At 39.2% G+C, this 23,696-nt stretch overlaps 1 protein-coding gene across 1 annotated transcript in view; it reads right to left on the bottom strand.

The window, feature by feature from the left end:
* Positions 1-23,696, bottom strand: part of LOC149281345 (cadherin-23-like) — a 389,535-nt gene that overhangs the window by 282,330 nt on the left and 83,509 nt on the right. The gene's annotated exons all lie outside the window — the stretch shown is intronic.

Here is a 23,696-nt window from a genome sequence, read left to right as displayed (position 1 = left end):
GACCTCTTCCCACTTGTGTTTCAGAGACAAAACAAGTCTACACCATAGATGGTGGAAGTGCCTATGATAAAACCATGTAAGCAGACAGTATACACATCAATTAACTCTTGTTTTGGAACTCAATAATCATGGACATCCTTTTGAAAAACTGCCTCTAGTAGTTACACTGTATATCTGCCATGGGTAAAATGTTGATGGTGAAGACATTAAATGTAAGATTAGGGGGACTGTAAAGATTGAAAAGCTATATGGAATGACACGGGTAACAAATGGTCTGGGACTCTTTGGTTGACACTGTCTGATCCTGTCCATTTAGCCCAGGTTTAGGTCCCTTTTAGTCACCAAAGCATCTGTAACTTTGCAGTATTAGACTTTGTTATGTAACAGCATTTGTTACGTTTACTTGATTAATAATTCAAGCATATTAAATTATTTTTTTAAAAATTACATTTTCAGCACACAAGAGATAACACAAGCATGCAGTTGCATATAGTTCATACAATATAATTATGTAATGCTATATAATCTAACTGCTATATCCTAGGAAATATTTAAATGTGTAAAAAGCATTACAGAAAAGTATAGAGAGAAAAAAAATACAAATGAAAGTAATTTTATGGTTACCTGTTAGTGCCTCTCTGATGTGTCTGTATATGTTGTATGTATTAATTTATATTTGTTGACAAATTGTAAATTTGTTGGGGGTTTAATAAATAAAAGATAATAATAAATAATATTTAGATTCAGCAGCTGTTACATTTGAGGCCACTAGAATGAATACTGCACATAAGAATATTGGGTACCATGGAGAGCAGCAGAAAGGACAAGTCTGATTGTCAATGTTTTTCTTTTATTTTATAAAGTAAAATGTTAATAGTAAAGTAATACATTAAATAATATGATAACTCACGGCGCCTCAATAAATCAGATCAACCTGCAGATTATAATTACAGTTGGATTTTGGGAATGAACTGGTACATGTGCTAAACCATGAAAGTACAACATTTATCAAATTATACAATGGATATGAATTCAGATTTTTTTTTAATATGTGGTCATTTTAGTCTTTTGTGTTACCTATGTGTGATTTTGTGTTACCTATATTGTGATACAATGAACATATCCTTCAGGTGCTTCTGTAATCATTTTTATTGGTGATTTAGACATCTTTAGGCAATCACAATTTGTGGACTTTATATCAATGAATGGGGGAAATGTTTACTGGCAATCATAAGACAAAACTAAGTATACTTGTCTTTGTAATAAATAAATGTTTCCCAATTGCCCTAGATACATTTGTATTCAACTAGCCTGAGGTCCGGTACTCATGAATATTTCATTACATGCTTGGAAAGATTCAAGCTGAGAAAAAAATACTTTTTGTAGTTGTCACCAAGATAAATTAATAGAGATATTTCCAAAAGATCTGTTAAAAGCTCAGGATCTAATTGATGCACTGTAGTCTATGTGGCAGACACAAGCATTTCTGAACTTTAAAGTTGCCTTTTCATACATAGTCTCTTCCATACCCTCAACAAATATAAGGTCCCCTGCCTAAAAAAACGAATACATTTCTTGACCAAGCCTATAAATAGCTAATACTTGCAGAGGCACAGTCATTATTGATTGTAAGGGCTCTTCAGCATTCAAGCAGATCGGCTCAGCTGTTAAAATGGCTAATGGAGACATCAGATTGTGGGTTACTGCTGTGTTCCACAAACATCCAGTCCAGCAAAGTTAATAAGACATTGATTCTTCATGCTATCAAAATCAGGACTAGAGAGAGCACTAGCAGAAGATAAAAGCTCTCTGATTTCAGTTGAGCCCACCAGCTTTTTGGATTACTTACTAGAAACTAAATGATTCTGCAATGATCATGTAAAATAACACAGCATAGGAAGATTAGCAAAATTAGCCTTTTGTAAAACCCACTTTGCTCAATGAACAAGGCAGAACCTGAGAGAAGACCATCGATGGGATTGGGCCAAAATGCGCATTCACCATGAAAATGCGTATGTCCCACACCGGACTGAAAACATACCTATCTAGATTTAAAATATATTCACATTTAATTTTACACGAATGGCTTGTTCTCAGTGTTCTTCATTGTTCCTACCATCTTAGTTAAGTTTAATGTGGGCCCACTGAATTCTGGTTTGGGCAAGATAGCCTTGGCCAAGTTACGCCTGATACAAGAACACAAGACAGACACCTCCTCACCTTTTGCATTTGAGTTTTTCTGCGCAACCAGAGGAATTTCTTTAAAACAGCAAGCAAGCCTGGCTCAGCGAACCAGTCCGATCTGAAGTGGGCCTAACTTGGCTATACTACTGGCTGGATTATCTGCCTCTTTAATTTAAATTATGTAAGTAATAAATAATTATTTTGTAAACTATACATTACTTAAAATGAATAGCAATAATGCAAATAAGATACAATATTAATATTGGCCCTTCTGGAACAAAGTCATGATGCACGGAATGTTTATATAAAGGTTTTTATGTATTGCTACATTAGGGGCATTGGAGCTTATCAGTAAAAAGCTGATTGGAATTCTAACTCCCCACCATTCACATACCCCTACCAATTAGATTACCATAGCATATTCCTAATAGGACTATTGGGTGACAAATGACTTAACATTTTCTAACTCTCCTATGTGCTCACCTTCAGAGGTTAAATGACAGGCCTTCCTTAGAAAACTGCAGACCTTGTGAAGCTGACAGTGAGCAAATTCCTCTTTTCAAGCAGTAAAATGATTAGAATGCAAATACATATGTGCAGCAACAATGCATATAACGTGCAAAAAGTGACAGGCAATCTGGCCAAACAGCTGCTTGAAGGTCACTGAATAAAAAGGCAGTGACATAAAAAGGGGACATGCTAATGCACGGAATGTGGTCAGGCTTATTTAGTACCAGAATTATTTAGTACTAGAATTATTTAGTACTAGAATGTCATAATCTGAAGATGTACTGAGTCAACGGCAATGCTTCTGCACATATGTTAATCTGAAATCTTGTTAAACAGCTTCATTAAATAAACCCAAGTGGACATCTCTGAGGATTCGTCTATGGAATGGAATTTGACAAACTATGGACATACAAATATGCAACGTTTAGGGAAATTATTTGGATCTTAAGAGATGCGTACGTGTAACCAAGTGCTGGGTTACGGGTGATCAATCGAAGGATGGAGAGAAGAGTATTTGTAAAATAAGGGCAGAGGTAAATTGAACTTGAGTTTAGAGGTAGCTGAAATTTAAAGAAGGTGTCTGCCACATACAGTATACTGGTACAACATATCTTTTTAAAATGATTAGCTTCCTAAAACAATTATATTTGCTTCGGACCCTCAATCTCTTTAGTCATGTCAAAACGTGGAATCTACTTTGTAGTGGTTCCCGTGGAAAGGGCATGCAGGCTTAATCTACACTGCCCAGTACTGACAAGCTATAGACTGGTTTATAATGACATTACAGATTTTCATCTGGACTGGTAATTTAGCCTGGTAATTTCTTTGAAATCCCTGCAACACACCCTTTAAGAGCCATTAGTAGTAGAAAGAAGGAGGTGGTTATGCCGCTCTACAGATCTCACCTAGAGGACTGTTTATAGTTCTGGAGACCCCATCTCTGGATGCTTATACAGCCTCACGGCAGAAGTGGTAGAATTTAATACAGTGATGGAGTTTAAACATGCATGGGATAGGCATATGCATCTCCTCAATATAAGAAAAGACCAATTATGAATTAAGCTTTCAATCTTTACAGCAAGGCTAATGAGCACACTGGATGTTAAGAGAAAGGACTGAAAAGTGGTCAGTCTATGGTAATGGCTAAATTGTCAGTGCACTTGTTTCAATAATGTCTTGGGAATCCAAGATTTTCACCAAACTAGAGGCTGTCAACTGGTCTAATCTAAATTCAACTATACAGAGAGTCATACAAAATGGCAATGTGCTCTACCAAGTATGGTTAGCAAAATCGAACTTTTCTATTATGTGAAGTTGGAGACATCTATGGGAATGCAATTACCAGGAAAATGAAATACTTTTTTTTTTTTTTACCAGATGTCTGTTTAATTGAATGCATCAACTTTATCATTAGACTGCACTAAAGCCCTTTGCTACATCCAAAAGCAGCTATGCTGTAACTCGAATCCACAAAATGGATGTCACTCAATCAACCACATCCTAGGCAGCCACCCTACTGAGTTGATGCCTACAACCTAGTACCTCAACCTAAATTTGTAAACCTTACAATTTTTCTTAGTATTGTCTATAAAACCAAATCTAAAGGCAGGAAGGAAATAAATAATTTGTTGCTGTGAACTTGAGCCATAGACAGGCTTGGACTGGCACATCAGGCAAATGCTAGGTGCAATGCTGGCTACTAGCACTAGCACTTACTCGATCCGGATATGCGTGGATTCATATAAAAAAAGTTACATGCAGCCGCACGTATTAAGATAGTGTAGGGCCATGATTTGTTGGTTGATATCTTTAAAGTGATGCCGGGTCATCCCCAATCCTGCCCTGGTAATAGACACACAGAACATAGAAGTTGACTGAAGATAAAAACCACCCAGCCTGGCTAGATTCAGAAGCACAAGGACAGGACGCGATCCCCATAATAGGTCACTCAGTGTAAAGAAACTAAGACAGATCTGTGTTATCTTCCCTATGATGAGATACATTTTTAATGCATGCTGCTAGAAAATATTTTTGGAAATTCATCTGCAATTTCAGTGTGTGACAGGGAGACAGATAGGGAAGAATATACATTATGAGAAAAGGCCTTTCCTGCCCTTTTCCTCTCCTGTGATTTTCCTGGAGATCAACTCGCTTTTAGTATTGTCACAGCAATTTTGTTCCATTCATGCGCTCTTGAGCAATGAGTATATATTCTGGATATAAAGAATATTTTGTTAAATGGAAATATTGTAGAAAAGTTGATTACATTTTTGGAATATTTCTACATGTTTTCCTATGAGCTTACCAAACTAAAGCATGCTTTGTCATTTAAATGTTTTATTATTTTACATATCTCTTTTTTCTGTAAATTCAGACTAGATGAGGACAGTGTACTTGCAAACAATAGGAGCAAATCCAGCTGGCAGCCACACAACGAAGGACCCAATCTAAAGGGCATTTGCCCAGCGTGTGCTAGATGACCAGTCCAAGCCTGAACTCTAAGAAAGATACATTCTTTAATTGTGTCCATATAAGATGTAAATGCTAATACACGTGGGGTGAATGTGTTGAAATGGCATCTATAGATGTAGATTTTTTCACTCCTGTTCTGAGCCATCCTGATTTTTTGTAAAGAGCAGGCTTCAAAAATAATTATCATTTGATCATTAATCAGCAACACACATGTGAATTAAGTACAATCCACATTCTTAGTGTTAGAGTCAGTTAACTGCACTTTGTCTGGTTTGTTTGTCTATTTTTATTGTCATGCTCAAAGGCAAATTTGCTGACTGCTTAATCTGTACTTATGATTCATATTCCAATATGAGATGCAGGTGTTGACTATAATTTGTGGCATTGACAACGTTTAGCCATTAACTTAAAATATTCTAAAAAGTCTTTCTTCTGATATTCTGGTCTGCCCTTGCCTGAAAATAAATTATTTCACCTTTGATGGGCAATTTCCCTGTTAGTCGGGATAGCTCAGACCCTGGAACTCTGACACAGATAAAATGTATCCCGACTTGCTTAACCCCTTCAATCCCCTATAGACGTACCGGGAGGTCCAAAAAACGCCCACTAAGAAACCGCTATGGACGTCCCGGTACGTCCAGCCCTTCGTGCAGTGTCAGGGACACATCCCTGCCGCTGCACGGGAGACCAGGCTGTCGTTCTGCTGTCTGATCACCTGTAACAGCTTCCGGCATGAAAGCCGGTAAGCTGTTACACGTAAACTGCCCGATCGCGCAGTTTCAAACGCGCGATCGGGCATTCCCTTCCGGGTTGCGTCACTGCTGACGTAACCCGGAAGGTCATCGGAGGACAGGATATCCCCTGCGGGGATATCCTGCCCTCCGATGAGGCACAGAGACGCTGCGATCTCTATGCAGGTCTGTGAGGATCACAGTGTGATCGGTGCAGGGGGATCGCGGGGAGGGGAGTGAGAAACCATCTCTCTCACTCCCCCTCCCGTCCTGTAACAGAAAAGCTGAAAAAAAAAACCGGTTAGTCATTTAAAAATAATATTAAATAAATCATTAAAATAATAATATAAATAATACTAAAAAATTAGAATGTTAGCTGTGATGTCACTGTGACATCACTGGCATGTTCAGGAGGTCCCTAGGAGGATCTCTAACCATTACTGTGTAAAAAAAAATATATAAAAAATACAAAAAAATGTAAAAAAAATTAAAATAATTTTTAAAAAAAATCTAAAAAAAGATAATAAAAATTATACAAAATTGTACACTTAATAGTATGCTCCCTTATGCTGGGAAAGTCTGGAAAATCTATATAAATTAGGTATTTCTGAAATCAGGGCACCTGAATTGATAAACTTGGAGGGGATTTTCCATCACTTTACCTAATTTTGTGAGGATTCAGAGGGGGAATGTAAAAAAAAAATAGTTTATTTTTCTAATCTTCGCTAGTTTTTACTAAATTTCTCATTCAAAATTTTCAGCTAATCATCCAACTATGGTATCAAACGAAAGCTCTATCTCTCCTTGAAAAAACAATATATAGTTTACATGGGTACACTATTCACAGGAAAAGAGAATAATCGCTAAACCGACATACTGCAAAAATGGCAAAATTGCTCTGGGCTTTGAGGTACCAAAAACCCCTGGGATTGAAGGGGTTAAACACAAATTTATCACTCAATTTCCATATTCAAAGTCAACTATTAGCTCTGTGGTGGGGTTACAGCTCCTGAGCCTCTCAGTTGCCTGTTGACTGTGCCGCATTTATCTCTTTAACAAAACCATTGAAAAAACATCATGAAATAACATTTTTCCTACTTAAATTTTCTGTACAAACTACACACTGACATTTACTATTGATAGATTTGAAGTTATTGTTACTGTTGTCATTGTGGATGTTTCACAAGAAGTCATGTGAGCTATAAATTGTTTAAATAGTTCAGTGTGAAATGCTGCCAATAAATCTCTCATCAAAGTAGCATTTGTAGAGAAGGAGCAAAACTGTTTCATTCTACAAAACTTTTTAAAGTTAATAATGTATTAGGAGCTGGTATATTAGCTCTTTCATCACAGGGACCCCAAAGCCACAAGGGAATTAGACCAGATCTGTCACCTACAATAAAACTTTTTTAACAACTGTTTTGCAGTTTTTTAGATCTCTGAAACAATGCATATGGGGTCTATTTTTAAACCCTTGGGATAAATACCATTTTATTTCAAAGGGGATTCAAATCTGGAGCTTGATTCAGTGCACAGGTCTAACATAAAAATGCTGTACCTTTCCTGTGGAAACTCGCTGAGGTCTGTAGTAACAGGTTTTCCTAACATCTTAAGCCCTATGGTAAAATGCAAACAACAACAAAAGGGATATAATGGTGAACTCATTTACTGCTATCCTGCTTAGACGTTGTATATTACCTGTGTTTTGTATTGTTTAAATCAGTTAAGAACACAACACATCTGGGGCACCAGGATGTTAGCAGCAGATCCTTTAAGTTCTATAAGTTGCGAGGTGGAGACTTGTTTGTTCAGCACATCCCACAGATGCTTAATTGGATTAAGATCTGGGGAATTTGGAGGCCATGTCAACACCTTGAACTCGTTGTTGTGTTCCTTAAACCATTCTAGAACTAGTGTGCATTATCCTGCTAAAGAGGCCAAATGCCATCAGGGAATACTGTGTCCACGAAAGAGTGTGCATGGTCTGCAACAATGCTTAGATGGTGGTACGTGTCAAAGTAACATTCACATGAATGGCAGGATCCAAGGTTTCCCAGCAGAATATTTGCCCAAAGCATCACACTGCCTCTGCCAGCTTGTCTTCTTCTCATAGTGCATCCTGATGCCATGTGTTCTCCAGGTAAGGAATACATATGCACTCAACTATCCACGTGATGTAAAAGAAAATGTCATTCATCAGACCAAACCACCTTTCTCCATTGCTCTGTGCTTCTTATGCTCAAGTGCCCAAGTAGGCGCTTTCGGGAGTGGACAGGGGTCTACATGGGCACCTTGACTGGGATCCCACCCACTGGCAGGTGCCATGATAACAACATGATCAGTGTTATTTGCTTCACCTGTCAGTGGTCATAATGTTATGGCTCATCGGTGTATCTATATATCTATATATATATACAGCTATATAGATAACATTTAACTAGAGCCATACATCTTTTCACTCAAGTTTTAATGCAGAGTGCAACACTGTGGTACCTCCTCTATTTCACAAATATTTAAATGCTACAGATACCAACAGATACCACAGAAAGACATGAAGAACTAGAATGGTTTGTCTGAAGCCCAGAATCCCCAGAAGCTTAAATTAATTCATTATGCTCAATACACATACATAGAGCTATGAGCAGCTCTCTGATGGCAGTGTGTTATAGTACCTCAAGCTTGATATTAATTGGGTGACACTTTATTTTAATGGCACATTAATTAATGCCTTAATCCAAGGCAATTTGTATAGGCGTTCCAGTGACATATACATATTAATACAAATTAATTTCACCAATGTTTTAACAAGGAAAGCAAAACCAATTTGTAGCTATGGGAACTCTTTAAATGGTAATCACACATAATTAGAATTTCAATCTGCTAAATCAATCTCTGTCATATGTACAATTCTGTCTACAGAAAGAACCAATATTTCACTTGTGTTAAATTAAGTATCCGATATGGAGATAGTAGTTGTAATCTCCCTCATTTACTCCACTAATCACTCAACTCCAGTATCTCTTTACCCTTCTCTCATCTCAGTTCTCCTTTCTCTTTATCAGTGTTCTACTGTATGCTTTACTTTGTTTTTCATTACACCTCTCCCATACCTGTCTCTTCCCTCAATTTATTCTTCCTCTAGCCCTCTTTTCAGCCCTTTTACCCTACTAAACATTTCCACTTTTTTCACATACAGTCTACTAACCTGCCGCAATTTTCATTCAGCCATCCACACTTAATCCCCTATTACTGATCTAACCTCTAAGCTTTTGTAACGTTGGCCCTTTCCTACCTTTTTGTCCCACTTGTCCCAATGAATAAGGGAAAACTATGAGACTTCTTGCTTACATACTTTCTTGACATGTGAGTTAGGCCCTTGGGAGGGAGGTAACTGGGGAAATAAAGAGCTCTGCGTTGCAGTTCAGTTCAGTTGGGAAGATTGCTGCTACAGTAAGCTGGCAAAAAGCTTCAAAACATCATCTGTTGCAAGGTGGTCCCTTATACAATGAAAATATTCTTCCTGTCATGGTCAACGTTTGTCACTTCCCCATTACAAAATACTGAACTTAACAGTTCTTGTTTCTTCCCAGGACCAGACCAAATTAGAACCAGCACAATTAAACAGAGTATCTTATCATAACCTTATCTTTCATTAAGCAGATTCATGCATCCAGGTTCCCATTTGTGAATTCCCAGTTTTAAAACGTTTGAATTTCAATTTGCCAATTTGAATGAGCTTTAAAATCCCCACTGATTGATTTTATGTGTCTATAACTGTGCTCAGCTGGATTGGATTTCAAAGTGCCTGTTAACTATGTCAGTATGATATCCATATTTCAAAAAAATCAACCAGTGGAATTACTAGTTTTATGGGATAATGGTGCTATTCAAGTTAAAATATCTGACTAGTTGAACTTGTAAAGCCAAAAATCACTTTGATGGCAGCAATGTAATCACATTGCTGCCATCAAAGTGATTTTTGGCTTTACAAGTTCAACTAGTCAGATACCACAGGGCCCCCAGAATGCTGGGTCCTTACGCAACTGCCCAGTGTGCCCATATGTTTAGATGGCACTGAGGTAAGTGTCACCGTAACCCCCTGAGGCTGAAAACATGGAGGTATGTTTGAGTTTGGTGTATTTCTGGGGTGAGTCCGTACCTGCCTGCCCAGTCTCCTCTGTCTAAGTGCTCATTGTGGGGCACAAGGTGAACGGGAAATCCCGTCTGGTCTGCCCTAACCAGACTCCCATGAACTAGCCGGCTACGGGGGCTCCTCAAGCTGGGAAGTGCTCAATGTGCCTTACCAGGACCTAGCAGCAAATTCATGGAACTGTACGCCGGCTATGGAGCCACGGCTATGCCCACCGACAATTGGAACTGTGTGGCCACGGACACCCTTTGTCCCAGCACATCGCTCTTTTGAGGTTACATTAAGCTTGTGGTGGGCAACTGTAGTGGACATGGATTCTGTCGTCCATTAGTAGTGATTCACGTCACAGACGCAATATCTGTATCTCCCTTTGGATAAACCACTCCCCTAACTGTGGCATACATTACAATACCAATTAGTTCTATTATTTAAGAAGTGCCTTAACTCTACCACCAGGTAGCACTAGAGAGTGAGTGATGTGTACATCTATTGTTTATCTAAGACCATAGATAATGGCTACCTACATGAAAAGCCATGTGGGCTATGCCAGGAACAATGGGATATCAGGAACTCCAGGATGAAGGGGGAGAGGAGAGGAGACTGGAAGGACAAGAAGGAAGCAGCATGGCAGAAGCTAAGGGAGCTGTGAAAGTTTGCCAGAGAAAAAGTATGAAATAGAAAGCTGCTCTTCCATCTTGGGCTAGTTAAGTGCCAAGAAGCTAGGACTAGCTAAGTGCCTGGTATTGTAACTAAGAATTAGAAAACAACTACTGAAAGAATCCTTTAAAGTCTTCTATATGATCCTGGTATCTAGAGCCATTTTGGAAACTGAACACCAAAGGAGTCATTTGATATGCTGATACTCTCTGAAGTTAAGTACATATGTTATTACAATTTTATTAGAATATAATTGTTGACTGACTGTAACTTTGTTATGGTAACCTTTTTCGATATATTGTTTTTACCGCTAGAGGTATTAATAAAGTATATCATTATATATCATAACATCTGTTGGTATTCGTCTTTACATAATTTAACTGTATTCCTGAATCAAATTTATTGTTGTATTGTTAGATGTGTTTTGTCTAAATTGTGTATTTAAATATTAGCATAATTTTGCATTAAACAGGCCACGACCACAACAGCAACACTCGTGGTGGTTACAGAGAGGGAGCTCTTCTGGGAATCCTGGTTTTATTACCAATCTTTAGGACCAAGGTTTACCCAGCCACAGCTATAGAACTCTGGCTTGGCTACCACATGGAGTATTCTCTGGGAAGTTTCTGACGCTGTCGCTCAGGGTCCTGACGTCGGATCAAGTCGCTTTTTGGACCATAAGATCCTCGGAGCCTGAGCTCTCCATTGGTACCCCAGGACTGACACCACTTCCTTGGGATCACCCCCAAACAGTGACTCTTTGTCAGGTGGGCATTGCTGGCCATTGAACTGTATGGAGGCGCTGGGCTGCCTGGTAGTTGATGGGATTATACCCCTAAACATATTATGTTTTGTGTATAAATATCTGTGCTGTCCTCAATAAAGACAGTTCTGTTTTACCCCTACACTAGGTCTCCAATAGTGCTTGGGGGGAGAATTACAGAGGATTTTTGAGACCTATTCTATGGACGTTCTAATGTTTTTGCGGCATTACTTCTTTCCTATAAAGAAGCAATAATCTTATGCCTACAGGAAATTATTAACATTCAGTGTGGTTTGAGAATGTACCTCCACCATTTTTTGTTCTTTTTCCTCACTTGTGGATTATTTCCTTTAAAATACTCAATGTTGATTAAACAAAAAAAAAAAAAAAAAAAAAGAGAAAGATTGGGAAAAAAAAACACTTTTACTCATCTAAAAAGCTAATAAAAAACCTGCTAAACAGATTCAACTTTTTGTCCTGAGATTAGAAATACTCAATGTTTTTTTGCTTTTATTTATATTTAGCAATATATAACAAGTAGCGTTTTGCTATTTCAAAACCATTTTTTTCCAAATCTGGTCATTCTGCCCCACGTCATATTTTGGGTATGCTTGAAGCCGACAATTCAATTTACCCCATCAAACCATATATTTTTGAAAACTAGAAACAAGAGGGAATTTTAACCCTTTCCATGCACTAATTCTACTACCAGCATTTGTCAAGCTCTGTGGTAGTAATTTATTTTGTGTTTTTTATCACACATTATAATACTTCAGGTATGGATGTACAGCTCACTGTCAAAAAACACCCCAATATGTGTTCAGCAACATATCCCCCATGCATGAGGTTTGTTGGGTTGTTTGGGAGGTAAAATGCCAGATTTGGAAAGTGTGCATTACCCCAGGGTATTTCAGATGGTAGTATTTTAACCCTTTCCTTGCAATAATTTTACCACCAGCGCAAATAAGAGGTTACAGTGCTAATTTTAGCACTTGCTCTTTACAATAAACTTTATTTTATTTTTGTATTTTTGTTTTACATTTTGCTAAAACTGGATGGTTCCCCTGATGGTAACATTACTGCATAATTATTTTTAAATGTTACCACATTTTTTTCTAGATGTTTTACTTTTTTCCATATTTTTTTCATTATTTTTAAAAATATTTTACTAATCACATTGCGAGTAGAAAGCTGGGCTCCACTAACTTCAACCTGCAAGAGTTCTCAGGAGGGTCTGGAGAGACCCTCTTGGAAACTTTGGCAACTTGGTTATTTTTTGAAAGCATGAGCTGCCATCTTGCGAGTGGCAAAGTCTCTCACAGTGGCGTCTGTAATTGCTCTCCAGAGCGGCCACAGTCAAATCTGAGAAGGTGTTTGAGTCCCTCTGCTTAGATATGAATTCATCAGGTATATACAATTTTTCTATGTTACCACCACTAAGCCACTGTAGGAATGCTCAATGACCCCAAGGGGCCTTTGTGATCTTTATGTGAGCAAAACAGATGCCCAGTGCAGTCATCTTGTAACAGACAGTGCTTAGAGTCATTACCTACCAGTCTGCTGCACTAAAAATAAATTATACCTAAAAACAGTAAGTGAAGCCTAAACATAATCTCTCTCTTTTTCTCCGTTTAGGGCTGATTATTGTACATTCTAAGGCTTTTACATTGTTGATTCTTATTTGTAGGTTAATTTATTACATAATATCCAACAACTCTTATAGAATACACTCCTAAGTAGGTGAAGACACAAATGCCAGTGACTGAATAATTACTTTAACCGGTGAATACAAACCTCCAGCATTCTACCTCTGTCAATCAGCAAAATGAAACCAAAGTGCAGTTCAATCTAGTGCTGCTATGAGCAAGAGAATGATTGGCTAATGGCTTTGTAGCCCTGGTTATCATTAATACTTCTCTGCCCATTTTACTCTGGACTGATGGCATCTACCTTGTACAGAGAAAGCAGATAAACGGTTTTAAGTGCATGTCAACTTCTTACTGCATAAATGAACTAAATCATTTTTATAGCTAATCCACTCAAACTGCCAAGACTGAGGACACAATGAACTCTGAAATGAGAATTACTATTGTTCATATTAGTTCTGTCATGTATTATTTAGTCTTTGCATCATTCTGTAGAAAATTGTTACACTTCAACAGTCTCATGGGCAGCAACTATGCCAGAGGTAGCTTTTATTACCAAAACATGTACCATGTGTAACGTCATTTCACTGTTTATGCAGGTGATAAAATTATTCTAAAAGAATATTTTGACGTGCTGATTATTTATTTTCTTATTAGACGTGCAGCAGTTTTCAAAAATAAACCCTATATGGCTTTTATTTTTGTTAAAAACATTCTCAATAAGCTTTTCCCATACTTGCAAAACAGATCCTCATAAGAATGACTTTAATGTGAAATTTATTTTTATGACTCTTGTTGTCCTTTAACACCATTATTTTTTTTTTTCTCTTAAATATAAACGTTGCAACAGAAAACGTTAAAAGGGCCAAGTTTGGCCAGAATCGCCACTTGTTTTCTTTAGCTAAAATTTTTTAAATATTCTTCTACGAATAAATGAAAACCCACTTTCTTCTATCTCATTTGAGTGCACCTTTGCCGTGCGTTAATGTGTCTGCTTGCTGATGCACTAGGAAGGGGCAGCAGACATCAAGGTGACATTTCAAATCAAAATAGATGGTCCAGTACAAGATGTGAAATTATCATCAGCAGGCATCATAAGTACAGAAACAGGTTATTTTAGATTAATATATGATGCTATTTTAAAGAATCTCAAACACTCACTATAACATTTATTCACTTTGGTATTTTAAGCAGTTATTTTCATAGGACTAATAGGACTAAGCAATAAGAAATGATAACTTATTAATGGTAATCTAGACAAACCTATAATATCCCAAGATATCCATAGTGAAATATGCAGACATTAACCTGAACTGCACCTATTATGAAAAAAATTGTGAGTTTTATAGTGGGTTGTAAGTTTTAAATGGAACGATCACATTCCAGGTTACCTCCAGTTACAATTCTTAAACCAATATACAATATAATATTTGTTTTCGTATATATTTTAAGTATTTTTAAGTATTTTTTTTTTTAAAATGTACCTCATTTTCTGTTGTGTTAAATGAAAGACCTGCCAATCTCACTACCATGTTACTTATTATAAATGACTGCTTTACCCCAAGATATGTGTTGCTTAGCGCTAAACAATTGCACAGAAAGCAATATTTGAGTCCAAAGGGGGTTTTCCAAATTCCAATGCACTAATGGCTCATGGAAGCAGAGGATGATTTACTTGAAATGTTCTGGCTATTCCTTTAGTTGAGAAAAAATATGACGACAGATCTGGAAAATATACGTCTGAATAACTTAAAATAATTAAGATATAATTATTATTTAATAAAGTAACATATACGGTAGTTTCAGTACTATTATGTCTTCTACAGGGAGCAAAACAGAGTCACACTTAGTAGGCCACTACCCCTCAAAACGTTCCAGGGATCTGCCTAATATATATTTTGCTAAATCTAACCCTATCTGCTTATGAACTATTCTACTATCTGCCAAAGCAGACATGAAAAAATATATACTTATTTACCCTACTTATCTCTTGAAACCCCTCCTATATTCAAAAAAAAACATTGCAACCTAGGTTGTATGACTTCTACAAATATCCTTTTGGGGCACGAAACACAACAGGCGATTGTCTTTCTGTCCTCTCACTACCAGGAATTATTATGCAATAAAGCTTATTTACAATTGGATAAATAGTATCATGATATCCCTGGACTAGGTACGGTGATGGCTGTTTCTTTCTCTGGATTTTCCCTTTGCATCCAGAAGAAATAAACATTATATACCTTGCATCATACTAGCACCCATGATTTGAGGTGGTTCAATAAGTACGTCTTAGAGGCTGGATGACGGGCAACATGGAGCAGCCAGCCAAGTGTTAAGCAGGGGTTAGAAGACTCTGGAAAACAACTCAGGACTTCACATTAAACAGATATTATTGAACTAACAGAATATTTAGTGTAAAGCAGTACTTTTAAGATTATCTGTAATGCTGTTGGAGGCTATAAACCATGCTTATATACTTGCAGTGACCACTATTACCAGTAGGTGGTGCTTTGACATTCATGTCACATAACGCTGCTGTACAAGTGCCACATTTAAACACCTTCCGGAGTTTTTGAAAAGGTCAATGTTAATTCTAACTAAACTTCTGCTTAACATGACTGAATTCGCAATTTAGCAGACCTTTGTGGAGTGCTGAACCAGCCCAAAGGGTGTACCACCGAGCCAGTCTGAGAAATGCTAGTAAATGCTAAGAGCAAAATTCATTATTTACAGAACAAAATTTCCACATGACTAAAATGTAATACAGCACTCTTCTGGACATTTACAGACTTAGGTTATGTTATGCTACGGTGATTTTAAAATGTGTTGCACACCAACAAATTAGTTAATGTAGATTGGTATAAAATGCTATTTTAACAAATTCCATAACTTTTCATTTTATGAAGTCGGAATTTATTTTGGGTAGTCCTTGCTTGCGAGCCTGCTCCAAATCCTTACTTGCATCTATAGGGATATGTTCAATGTGACTCTCCTTATGCAGTAAGTCAAGCTAGACTCGGATAGAGGTCATCATGCTCATTGACATTGGCACCACCGACTGGCTCGCCAGCATCAACCATGTAAACCCAATAAGATATGACAATGCTCCCTCTTGCAACCAAAATCTTATCCTTCTACCCTATTCCAAAAAGCCCCCTTGCAATATATCTAACAATATTGTATTTTAAAAAAATCTGTATAAATGCGTATACATTAGTCTTAAAAAAACCAGACTATTCCACCTTGGGTCTATTGAGAAATTTGGCACAACTGGGGGCAGGGTCCTAGGACATAACTTCATTCCGTTGGACCTACAGCCATAGATATGACTTAGTAGCAGAGAAGCCTGATCAATCCTATGATCCGAGAAATGTAGTTTTTTTCATTGTTGTTTTTTTAAATAATGATGTTCAGAACCTTTTGTAAATACACATGTATTAGTGGGTATTGATTCTCTCCTGTAATACACCATCGTGCCTTAAGAAACTAATTTTGTAAACATTAGTTGAAATCATTGATTTCTCTGTCAGAGTATCTTATTATTGTATTATTTATGAATTCCCGTAAAGCAAACCATAACAGCAAGGCCATCATGTGGATTCACCCCTTTGGCAAGCTACGATGGGGGGGGGCAATAACCCAATAGATAGGTTATCACCTTATGCTGGAATTTCTTATGACTGCCAACTTAGAGCCTGCACAAAAGAGAGAAAAAAGCCCCTCTGTGCTATGAATTGATCTTGTTTCTTTGTCACTGCCTTTGGCTAAAATAAATGCGAGAATAATATTACAAAAATAAAATGTAAAATTTGATTGACTGCTAATTTACTGAATGAAAAAACCAGACATTGTGGAAATGGAGGTACTGACAGAACCAGCGGTGTATGCCATTTCTATCTTTATATAAGCTGCTAATTGAACCCACATAACTCTGACAATACATTTGTGCCTGCTCTGTTAGCAATGTGGTTAGCATTTAGTAACTTTTTATGAACTTGCTAATAATTGTACTTCTTTAGAAAAAAAATGTCAAAAGAACAGATTTTAAAACGAAGGTCATTATTTTAGAGGGTGCATTTAAAACAATGACATTAATGGCCTTGAGTCCTACCATGCAAACTTCACAATAGGGATTCCCTTGTGTGAATCTAAGTGGGATAATCTTGTGTCGGTCTTCAATAGAGTTCTTTATCAAAATTTTCTTTTGTTGCGTGTTAAAAAGAAATTGTTTTGCCAAAAAATATGGTCATTTAGCTATAACAAAATATTCTCTTTTCACCAAGTTTTCCTATTTTTCTCTTTTAAAGCTTGGAACTAACTAAAAACTACAATGGATTTAAAATGCATAGATGAACCAGAAAATGTGTGATAGAAAAATGGACGAGTAATGGACGAATTCAGCCCTTTCAATATGTTACTAAAACCTACATTGCCCATCGCTACCCTGTTTGCGACTGAATCGATTCGGTACTTTGCTTAAGCATGGGAACAATGTGCCTCAACATTGCTTGTGGCTCCGGCACACCAATTTAAAATTAAAGGTCACTGCTCCTATGCCACTGGGGAAAAGCTTACTTTAAGCATTATAGTACTGATCTGTGTTCAAGCATGTATCCTAAATATAAGAATTACTACTGCTCAAAACACTTGAGAGCCTTGAGAACCAGAAGGTACTATCCAAAGGTTAAACTGTGCAGCTTCTCAAGTATGCCCAGCAAGGCCAGACTGGGGATAGTAAGGTGGCCCTGGCACTTGAAGGCCAGTGGCAGTCTGATGACGTAAGTGCAGGTGACGGCTGGATATGTGCAGTAACTGAGCATATCTGGCCACTGGCTGCAGGCTGCAGCACCCGATCTGCCGCTAGAGCACTGGGAGTTTATCCCTGCACACTGTAGTGAGGATGGTGGCTGTAGAGAGGGAGGAAGGTGACACTGCCCTGGGTAAGGTTGAAGGCAGAACCAAAGGTATACATGCCTCTAATGCCCAGGAAATTATAACTCCTCATATGAGCAGTAGTGTACCTAAGGGGGCGGGGGAAGCGGCTGCGACCCCTGTAGTAACACCAGTGTTTATAATTTAATAATTTATTTTTTCAGATTTCTATTTTTTTTTCCAGTTGACATACTGTTTACACATTTGTGAAATAAATATTCTTGCCAAGATTATTTTTTCTTGTGTGTGTGGGTGCCACATACAGGATCCAGCATAGGCGGATCAATCATTATCTGGATTTTAAAATTAAAAAAACTTATTCTATCCTGTTTTAGAAATCTTCTAAATGCTTGCATGTAAGCTATATAAAAAGTCCTTAATTTTTATGACATTGTGTTTCTTAATAAAACCATCAGGAACAGGCAATTTGTGGAAGTAATAAAATATCTTTATAGAACGTTTCATTGCTTGGATTTTTCTGAGCCATGAAATGCAATATTGGTCCCATTCCCCCATGTCTTTTGTGAATTTAACCAACAAGGGAAATCAAGGTAGTATCTTTTTTACTTTTTTCATTTTAAACATAATCCATCTAAGTAAAAATTATATATAGTTAGGATGTTGTGACAAATCAGGCAACGCAAAGAAAGTTTAAAAAAACCCCAAACATTTCAAACAAGAAGTCCATAATAAATGGAAGTAATAGGGTGATAATAGGGTGATAAGTATAGTTTTTTTCTGCCCAATATTATCTCTAAATTATAAAGCTTAGTACTAAATATTCCTCTCATTATTCTGATGGTTGTGATCTGTTTTATCAAGTTTGCCAGACACCTTAAGGAAATAATGCATCTTCAGCTCTTATTGACATGTTTTAACTAAATTACCTGAGGTCATATTTTAACTTAAGATGCCCTTGTCCTCCCTCACTAGGGTAATCCACCTCGTTCACACTACTTGATTAGCCTTCTAATTTATTTCTTTGTATGCTTTGCATAGTTGCAGTTCATAATTTACCAAGGTAAACAAAACAACCAAGCACCTAATTATTGCCGGTCAATCACAGTACATGTGAAGATTAAGTGTTTGGTGGATAAAACAACCGGTGACATCACAAGGTTGAACAGTATTATGCCTTCATGTGTCGATTGTGGGCAAAACATCATGTGAAGTCAACAATCCTGGCAGTGTCTAAGCACCAAAGTTAAAAAGTTCTTTCACTAATTTCATTCACTAATGTTTATTCAGCAAGTCTGGTTGCTGGCAGGTCAGAGTGGTGGATGTAGCCTATCCACAGCTACAAAATTACCTCCTTGAGTAATAGTTTGTGGTTTTCACCAAAGACAAATTAACAGCCTGTACTCCAGTTCACATACGGTTCCGGCATTGTCCATGAATCCTTTGGTGAATATGACATTCAACCTTTGACCCAGGAAGCAATCCCAGCCAAACAGCAAGCAAACTACCAACCATCTTGTCCTATACATATTAGTATAGGACAGTACAGGAATCCAGTGTACAGTGTCCGCCGCTGGAGGAGCAGGCTCGCAAGGGAGCGGTATCCCGGCTTAAAACGACTCAAGGGAGCCGGAGGTCTGTTAAAGACCTCCGATATCGCTCCCTTACGATCCGCGCGGCAACAGCTGCTGTGCGCCGGGGTTTGTTGTCAGATCCCGGCGCACAACACTGAAGCCGCGCCCACTGCCGTCCGTGCCCTCTGACCCGGAAGAAGACAGAAGAACTGAAGAAGAGGAGCGAAGAGGAGGAAAAGAAGCTGTAAGGAGAAAAGAGAAAAGGTAGGAAAGCATTCAGTGAGTGAGAGTGGATTGGTATATGTGTGGATTAGTGTATGTGTGGATTGGTATATGTGTGGATTGGTATATGTGTGGATTGGTATGTGTGTGGATTGGTATGTGTGTGGATTGGTATGTGTGTGGATTGGTATGTGTGGATTAGTATGTGTGGATTAGTATGTGTGGATTAGTATATGTGTGGATTGGTATATGTGTGGATTGGTATATGTGTGGATTGGTATATATGGATTAGTATATGTCTGGATTGGTATATATCTGGATTGGTATATATCTGGATTGGTATATGTCTGGATTGGTGTATGTGTGGATTGGTATGTGTGTGGGTTGGTATGTGTGTGGGTTGGTATGTGTGTGGATTGGTATATGTGTGGATTGGTATGTGTGTGGATTGGTATGTGTGGATTAGTATGTGTGGATTGGTATATATGTGGATTGGTGTGTGTGTGTGGATTGGTATGTGTGTGGATTGGTGTGTGTGTGGATTGGTATGTGTGTGGATTGGTATATGTGCGGATTGGTAAGTGTGTGAGAGTGATGGGTGTTATGCTGTACCATTTCCAATGTATTTTTCATTATATAATTATGCTCTAGTACATCATAACTCCCATCACTCTATACTGTTCCATACAGTGGCAGATCTGGGAGACAGAGGCCTTGCACCCCCACCGCAGGACTCCTGAAAGGTAAGTGAACTTCAAAGTGGGAGAGGGTAGATAGTTAGGAGGGGGTAGATAGGGAGAAGGGAGTGAGATGGGGGGATAGGGGGTAGATAGGGAGAAGGAAGTGAGAAGGGGTAGGTAGGACAAAAGGGAGTGAGAAGGGGTAGATAGGGCAATCATACTCCTATCATGCCAAGTCTGCGAGTACATCCTGGAATCTGGGTATGCCTGGGCATGATAGAAATGTGATTGCTGTTAACAATCATATATATATATATATATATATATATATATTAATATTGTTATTTAATTGTTTTGTCCTATTTTGGTGTGTTACTTACTTGAAATAAAAGTGTTAGATTTTTTTTTATGGTGTGGGGGGGGTCATATTCGGTTTCGGCCAGGTAAATGCTGCATTTTCGGTTTCAGTCCAGAATTCGTTTCGGTGCATCCCTACTACTAATGAAGTGGTAGGCCTACACCACATCGATGTTTGGGTTAGTATATAGTGATAGGAGTTATGCTGCACTATTGTCAATGTCTGGCTCAATGTATAGTGATAGGGATTACGCTGTACCACCGTCAATGTGTGCCTCAGTATATAGTGATAGGTGTTATGTTGTACCACCGTCATTGTCTGCCTCAGTATATAGTGGTAGGTGTTATGCTGTACAACCGTCAATGTCTGCCTCAGTATATAGTGATAGGTGTTATGCTGTACCACCGTCAATGTCTGCCTCAGTATATAATGATAACAGTAAGTGTTATGCTGTACCACCTTCAGTGTCTGCGCCGGTATATAACGGTAGAAGCTATGCAGTTTTAAAGTGTGTGTGTGTGTGGGGGGGTGCCACATACAGGATCTGCCCCAGGTGCCAAATACTCTAGGTACACCCCTGCATACACACAACAGCTTCTGGTTGCGGCCAGAATTCTCCATACTAAGGGTTGACTACCTCACAGCTCCCTTGTTAGACCTTGTGTCTATTCACATATTATAAGAAAAGAAAACAGTTCCCAATATAAAAATGTTTTTTTACAAACTTTGCAATGTTTATTTTTAAACAATTTAACTGTGCTAGCTAAGAGGGACTTTCCTTATTTGCCAGCAGAACTGTGTTTTTGTTACGGTCAGGTAGACGAGGGATCCAACAATGCAGGTAAGCACAGCTAAAGAAAGTCCAGAACACAGTCCGAGGTCGAGGGCAACAGCAGGCAGCAAGGTCAAAAACAATCCGAGGTCAGGGCAGGTAGATCAGGTGCAAAACGGTAAACAGGTCCGGGTTCGTAGGCAGGCAGAGAAGAATCGTGGTCGTTTAAACAGGCAAGAGGTCGGTACACAAGGCAGAGATAACACTAGAAGAAGAACTATAGCACACCCAACGCTAGAGAACGTTAGAACGGGCAAAGACAAGGCGTACGAATGGGGTTTAAATAGGAAGGTAACACTCACGTCATCAGCCGCGCCGTAGAGCGTGTCGCGCCCAAAACTTGATATCAGGTGCGATATCTGGAACCACCACCAGATGGCGCACTACCGCCGGTTTCCCGGCGTGTGCGCGTGGCGACGTGCCTGGAGCGTGAGCGGGTGCGCGCGCCCGACGAAGAAGGACCACAAGCCCCTCGAGTCACCGCGGTAGCACCGGAGGCGGAACCACCGACGTCGGGGGACCCAGCGGCCAAGGTAAGAGCAGCGGCAGCGCGTGTAAGCCGTCGGCAACCCGCGTGCGGGACGGAGGTGGGGTTGCCGACGCCCGGCGAACCGGCGGTAGCAGCCGGAGAGGGAGCCGCGGCAGCGCGCGTGACAGTTTTAATCTTCATTGGTAAGAACCAAAGGGAATCCTATTGCTTATCTCGGAAGAATGTTGCTTTTTCTACCGACCCCATTGAATCACTTGGGTGCAGAATAGAGGCGTATCTAGTGAAAATAGCGCCTATGGCAAGCACTGAAATTGCACCCCCGTCCAAACTTCCACATTAATTCACACTCTTTACTACCCCCTCTCCCTCCCTTGTCACTTTCTAACCCCTTTCCCTACTACCCTCTTCCTCTCCCCCTTTGTAGTTCTCTCACCTTGAGGTCCAGCGATCGATGGGAGTCTTCTGTCTTCCTGCACTGCTGCGGTGCCTGCTGCTTCACTGCTGAGCGCCGTAATATGACGTCATATTTCGGCGCTCAGCAGTGAAGCAGCGGGCACCAGCGAGCGGCTTTTAAACGCTGTTTTTTTTTTTTAATGCGGGGTAGAACGAGGGGCGTCAAGCCGTTGCTAGGCGTCCCTCTCTCTCCTCGGCATCAAAGACAGTGTTTAAAAGCCGCTCGCTGGTGCCCGCTGCTTCACTGCTGAGCGCCAAAATATAACGTCATATTAGGGCGCTCAGCATGAAATGGCGGCACCGGGATGGAGGTAGAGGCAGTGGCGACTCTAGAAACAATATATAGGGGGGGCACACAAGATACCACAGTCAAACTGGGGGGGCATTCATAATTTCCAAAAGTAATGTGCTATGGAATTATACTTTTGTTATTGGGCTAAAATAATACTTGATCATTCAACATGGGAAGCCTGAAGCCACAATTGAGTGCGACTAATCCTTGAAATAAATATTATAACACAATAAATAACTTTTCCACTAAATGATTTCAGGGCCTTGAACGCTACCCCTGAAGTCACTACAACTTCAGGAGGGCATTTTATCTCTGGATAAATATAAATTAAATAATTCCTACTGTAAGTTAAGTGCCAGGAAACAGATGACCAAACACACACACCAACACAGGCTCTGTCACACCGACACCCAGACACACACACCAGCACAGGCTCTGCCACACCGACAACCAAACACACACACACCAGGACAGGCTCTGCCACACAGACACCCACACACATCAGGACAGGCTCTGCCACACCCACATCCAAACACACACACACCAGGACAGGCTCTGACACACTGACACCCAAACACACACCCTAGGACAGGCTCTGCCACACTGACAACCGAACACACACACCAGGACAGCCTCTGCTACACTGATAACCAAAAACACACAAACAGCAGGACACACGACGTCTACATCAGGATGGATTTTTCACACTGCGTCGTTTATACCCCCCTTAGTGTTTTTGCCCCTTGTGTATTGATGCCCCTGCTGCCCATATTTATGAATATTAGCCCCAGT

This window comes from Sceloporus occidentalis, unplaced genomic scaffold, assembly GCF_023333645.1.
Source record: "Sceloporus occidentalis isolate IW3139 unplaced genomic scaffold, rSceOcc1.0.p SCAF_134, whole genome shotgun sequence".
NCBI classification, from domain to species: Eukaryota; Metazoa; Chordata; class Lepidosauria; order Squamata; family Phrynosomatidae; genus Sceloporus; species Sceloporus occidentalis.
The sequence above is the reverse complement of the archived record's forward strand: the minus strand, read 5'-3'. Positions and strand labels throughout refer to the sequence as shown.